This window comes from Pteropus alecto, unplaced genomic scaffold, assembly GCF_000325575.1.
Source record: "Pteropus alecto unplaced genomic scaffold, ASM32557v1 scaffold88, whole genome shotgun sequence".
NCBI classification, from domain to species: domain Eukaryota; kingdom Metazoa; phylum Chordata; class Mammalia; order Chiroptera; family Pteropodidae; genus Pteropus; species Pteropus alecto.
In genome coordinates, this window is record NW_006494611.1 from 20,092,779 (window position 1) to 20,099,350 (window position 6,572).

Genomic DNA, 6,572 nt, shown 5'->3' on the forward strand with positions numbered 1-6,572 from the left:
ACTCAATAGCAAAATAATAATAATACTGACATAATTAAAAAATGGGCAAAAGACTTGAGTAGATACTTTCCCCCAAAAGATATGCAAATTGCCTATATGAAAATGTTCTCAACATCACTGATCATCAGAGAAATGCAAATCAACCACAATGAAGTATCACCTTACATCTGTTAGGGTGGCTTTGATGAGAGAGAGAGAGAAAGAGAGAGAAAGTGTTGATGAAGATGCGGAAAAACGTGATCACATGTTTATTGTTGGTGAGAATGTAAATTGGTGACACCACTATGAAAAGACTTAAAAATAGATCCAGCAATCCCACTTCTAGGTATATATCCAAAGAAAATGAAAACATTATCTCAAAGAGATATCTGTACCCCCATGTTTATTGCAGCATTATTTTGAATAGCCAAAGCATGGAAACAACTTAAGTGTCTATCAATGAATAAATAAAGAAGATGTGGTGTGTGTATATAGATATATATACACGTACATTTATATTTATATTTTATTTATATATATATATTTATTTGCAATAAAATATTATTCAACTATAAAAAATGAAGGAAATCCTGCCACTTGAGACAACATAAGATAAATCTTGAAGGCATTATGCTAAATGAAAAAAGGTAGAGCCTATAGCCATGCCACCCTGAACATGCCCGATCCCGTCTGATCTCAGAAGCTAAGCAAGGTCTGACTTGGTTAGTACATGGATGGGAAACCACCTGGGAATACCAGGTGCTGTTGGCTTAAAAAAAAAAGAAAAGAAAAGAAAAAAGGTAGAGAAAGACAAATAACTATCTAATCTCACTTATACATGGAATCTAAAAATGTCAAACTCCTAGACACAAATTAAAATGATAGTCTCCAAGGACTGATGTGTCAGAGAAATAGGAAGATGCTGGTCAAAGGGCATGAATGTTCAGTTACAATATGAATAAGTCCTAGGGATAAAATGTACATCATGGCGATCATACATGGTAGTTAACAATACCATATCGTATACTTGAAATTTGCTAAAAGAGTAGATCTTAAATGTTCTTACCACGTACACACACTGGTAACTATGGGAGGTGATGGCTGTTTTGACTAACCTTATTGTGATAATCATTTCACAATATACACATATATCAAATCATCATATTACACATCTTAAATTTATACAATTTTATGTGTCAGTTATGCCTCAATAAAGCTGGGGAAATAAATAGGCAAGTACTCAGGATGCAGGTAGTAACACCATTATTTTTACCTAATAGATTCTGACCCTGAGAGAAGTTTAGAATTTGCCCACAGCCACCCACCTAATGCCTGCATTATCTCAGGAGATTTTAGAGATAAAGAAGATCATATTAGTAGGAATTTGGGCATTTGACTGATGGAAAGGAGGAGCTTGAATTCTTTAGGAAAAGATGGGAGTGGTGATAAACTTCCTGATTCAGGGACGTTATACAGAATATCTCTAAACCCTAAAACCTTGTTACACACACACACACACACACACACACACACACTTCATGTTGGCTAGGCTAAAAAATCTTTTACATGAATTAGAGAGATAAGGGAGATGAAGTGTACTTTCTACCACAAATAAGGTACAAACTTTTCTACAAGTGTTACTACTGTCTTTGAGTAACAACTTCCCAAGTCGTGTATGGGCCATTTTCTTCACAGTCTTCACTCTTACCTTTGCATTTACCTCTGGCAGGGGTGGGGGGAAGGATGAAATTGCCTGCAGAATACAGGAAAAAGGACCAATGAATTCTTTGATATTGGGTTTTAACTGTAAGAGAAGGCTGAAATGGGATTCTAGCCACAGACCACACCAAGAAAAATGGAATGATAAAGATAAGGAAGGCAGTTTGATCAAAACATAAAAAGAACAGTAGTAAATTCCATATAAGGCCAGATTTATCATGGGCTTTGTAGGTAAGGGCTATTAAAAATATTTCTTGCTTTTTTCTATTCATTTACATTTTTCCAAGTAAACTGCACTCTGCTTGATTAAGGAGTTAAACGCTACTGCTTTTAACCTTTGATGTGCTCTTGGTAACCTTTACAAGCAAGTAAGACAATGCATTTAGTGCCCTACATTTCTGGGTTTTGATCCTTGTCTTGCTGATTCAGCATGCCTTCTTTTTCTCTTTTACTTCACAAAGGACACTAGCAATATATTAGACATTTATTTACCAGTAATTAGTTGTTACTGGATTAAGATAATATTTTTATCCCATCAAGGCCAGGAATAATGACGTCACCATGGACTTTCAAGCAGTTCTTTAGAGTTTACACATTTTATCTAATTCTTTTTCTTCTCTCTGTCTTCTTTCTAATCAGCCTTGTAGACAGGTAAAGTCTAAGCTAGATGAGAAAACACAAAGATAAGTCAAATAACTTGTGAATCAGTAAGTATAGTAAGTACTGTGTTCTTTTGAATTACAATACTAAGGCTCTGACTGCCAGCCAGCAGGTCAGTGACATTCAGAATAATTAATAATTAAGTGATGTGTTTTGGTGTTGGGGGGGAGGGTGGTTGAGAAGGTAGCAAAATCAAACACTTGCAATTGTACAAACAAAACAGTTGACCACATTTTTTAATGTTTGTAGAGTGGTAAATAGTGAGATTTAATTGATTTTATATTACTTTTTATAAAAATTAGAAACTTTGAATAAATAGAAATCCATTCCAGGATTGGATCCTCTGCTACTCTCTAGTCAGACAAAATGCTTTTCTTTTTAGGATACTCTTACTATTTTTACAGAAAAATATCTTATGATATTTTCACCATCTGGAAATTCACTATGATTTTATAGAAATGAATTGAAAAAGTGTTAAGGTTTTCCTGGTGATTTAAAGCAAATAAGTTCATACTGAAAATATTTTATTTTATTCTTTTTTACTTTATTCTTCTGTTGTAAATTGAGTTAATCCTTAGCTGAATTGAGATTACATAGGATTTTAAAACAAAACAATGCAGATTAAAGACTAAATGTGGAATTCTAGAAGTCAATTCTTGCCTTCCTTTGCCACAAATTCCTCCCACATTCCTGGCTTCTCCAAGAAAGCATTAACAATTACTGAAGAGCTAAAAGAAGTGATACATGTAAAAAAGAAAAAAAAAAAAAATTACAGTTAGCAAAGTGTGGCAATTAGACTAATTAATCTGTTATTCAAATCAAACTTTAAATAACTACTATAATAAGCCAAATCTGAATACTTTGTTGTAGTTTTTTTGTTGTTGTTGTTGTTTTCAACTAAAGACAAGCAAGTAATATATTTTTGTCTTCTCCTCAGCATCACCTAAAATGTGTGGTCTCTGAACAGTGTTAAGATGCATTGAATAAATACAGTTAGCTTTATGTAGATCAAATTTATTTTCTTTCTAAAGAAGGTATCATTTGCTTAGCTTCTCTGTCATGACTTGGGACTTAGTTAGCACCTATATCTTTTAAATACACAGCATCTCTTTTTTCCTCCTTATCCAGGCTGTCACCAAATCCTTTTACTTCTTGCCCAGCAGTCTCTTAAACCCTATCTCTTCTTTGGTCTCTTTTGCCAAAGCCCATATGCTGATTAGGTCTTCTCTTACTGTTTTCTTTTGTTTTAAACTTGATTCTCCTCTCCCTGTTTGTCATCTCATTGCTAAAATCATCTTTTGTTTCTGGGATTTCCATTAACGTATTAAAAAAACTGTTTTTTCTTTAAAATGAAGTTAAAAATATCTGTCCAACAAGCACCCTGCTGTTCCTAGGAGACAGGACTCAAGGTGTACATTTGACCTACCATGTATTTATCTTCTTATTAATTTCCCAGGAAGGCTGTTATGTATTTAAAAATGTATATTCTAAAATTACTTACTTTAATATTACTTATATTTATTAATTGCCTACTATATATCAGCCACTTTACATTAATAATGATATTTAACTCTAATGACTGTGCAGGTAGTAAGCCCATTTTTCAACTGAAGGAACTGAAGGCAGACAATTTATTTGCTCCTTGGTCCATATCATGCTGCCTCCTATTAACAGCCACTCATCTGTTATCTCTTATCTCATTTTTTTGCTCTTCTTTCTTCTGTTAGTAGTATAATAAACTTCTCTGTACCAGCTCTAATAAATCTCTCTTTAGATTTCCTAAGGGAACTGAGTTGACCAGAAATATCGTTCCTAGCTTAACAGTGATCTTTCAGACCCCCTATAGTAAATCTCTGAACTATGGAAAGATGATCATGGTCTTAATATCTCAGTTTAAAAGTGAGTTTCATCCATTTTCCATTAGTACAGATTAATTGTTCCCTCAAATTTAGAGGCAGGAAGTGATATTTAAGATAAATTTTTTTGAAAGACAGCAGAGAAGAATTTGAACATATCTGCAAATATAGGTCCAGAGAGTACTCAAGACAAGAAGGAAATTGACTGAGCCTTCAAGAAATAGCAGAAGTTTAAGAACAGCAAAGTCTTAATTGCTAAAGATTTAGAAAGAGCTGAAAGCTCTTCTCCATTCCCAAGATATCATATCTAAAATACCTCCCTTTTTTCCTTTTTAGCCTCATTTATTACTTTGATCATTTATTGAGTTCAAAGATATATATTCATTATCCATATAATCTTTACAAAAGTTACATTAGTTTGATGCTGTTATTTCCATTTTTAATATATATATATAATAAATAAGTCTTCGTAGGACTGAGTGGTTTGACTAAGATCACTTGTTAGTAGTAGGTAAAAGAGAGAGAATTTAGACTCAAATCACTCTAATCTCAAAATTTAAGGTTCTTAACCATTACTCCCAATTGCTTTTTCTTAAAATTTTTATATATCTGCATTGTTCCAGTGAGGATAAGGGGGTGATATGAGGCTATCCCTGACTTCGAAAAAATCTATAGACCAAGAAGGGAGATTGACAAGAGAAAGAGAATTATGTTATATGAAAGGAGTTATTACAGAGAAATGAGCCCAAGTTTCTAAATCTATTGGGTGTTTGAAAAAAATTTCTTTTTCTATATCCTGCCTCAACCCTATTCTCCAAAATTGGATTGGTCAGAACTTTCTTCTAGAAATATCTAGAAATAATTTATATAAAAATATAAGAAGGTGAGAGCAAAGGGCAATATTGGGAGGGAAACAGAGAGAAAATTATGTTCAGTGGTCTTCATCTTAAGAAATATGTTAAACAAGGACTGTAAAGAAATTCAAAATGTATTAAGCTTACAAAAGCAATATGTAGAATAATGTGTTTTAGGATTAAAAAAAAAAAAGGTTTTTGAAAGAAGGCAGAGGAGAATTCGAACATATCCAGAGAGTACCCAAGACAAGAAATGAATTGACTAGGCCTTTAAGAAATAATAGAAGTTTAAGAACAGCAAAACCTTAATTGCTAAAGATTTAGAAAGAGCTGAATGCTCTTTCTCTTTCCAGAAAAGCAAGCAAATAAACCCTCTCTCTAAGATATGTATGTGGGTTTATGTGTATATGAGGAAAGAGAGTGGAATGCATACCACTCGCTACCACAAGGGGTTATAATTGGAAGGAGGGAGTGTGTCAAAGATTAATGTTGTGTTTATGCATCTCTGCCTTGTGTTATTTCACTAACTACATCAAGCATGTGTTTCTTTTGTAATCTGAAAGACACAAAAATGGAAGAAAGTAGGAATTATTTTAATAAGTGAAATAAACCCTACTGAATCAGATTACAAAACCATGGTTTAAGAATCAAAGATAGGGCCATAAGAAATAACAAATAGGAAGGTTCATTTATGGGGACAATTTGAAATACAATTGAGGTTGTTTTGGAAAATTCATAAAATGTTTACTATCATGTACTCCTTTCCTTTTTTTACTATTACCTAAGTAGGAGGAGAATAACGAGAAAGAAGGTAGAAATAATATTTACTGATTACGCTTGGCTAAGTGTCAGCCCCTGTGTTCAGAGCTTTATAAAATGATCTCATGTATTCAATACGGTCAACATCTCTGAAAATTAGTCATTATTAGTCTCATCTTATAGATGAGAAAAGCCAATTTCTTGCTCAAGTTCATATAATTGCTCAAGTGTCAGAGCCAGAAATCAAATTGAGGCCTGTGAGATATCAAAGTTCATCTTTTTTCTTTGCTCCACAATAGTTGGAGTTCCACCATGAATCTATTAAATTAAAACATTGAAATTACAAAGTTTTAGAAAAAATGATAAACATCTGTTTTTCCTCAAGGAGGTAGGCTCCGACCATCCATATTCCTTCTCAGAGCAGAAACCCTGAGGAGGTGAAATCGGTGCTCATATTGCCACTTCAACTGAGACTTTTTTTTCTGCCTAAAAAAGATCCAGAGAGTATAGACAAATATAGATAAGAGAGAAAAAGAAAGAGCTCCAATTCGATTCTTAATCTTGGTCAGGAATTTGGTCCTGGTTTCATCTCAGCAAGCCACATGACCTTAATATTACTAATTAAAGAATGTACCTCAGGGCATAATTTAGTTCTTTAATTCAAAAGGGAAGTATAATAATAACTGATATTTATTAGGCATTTCCTATGAGCCCAATATTTTAATCATCCAGTCTTTACCATAAT

The 6,572-nt window shown here is 33.2% G+C and overlaps 1 pseudogene; it reads left to right on the top strand.

Annotated features, from left to right (window-relative positions):
* The first annotated feature begins 631 nt into the window (after positions 1-631).
* LOC112474152 lies at positions 632-750 on the top strand (annotated as a pseudogene).
* The last annotated feature ends 5,822 nt before the right edge of the window (positions 751-6,572 follow it).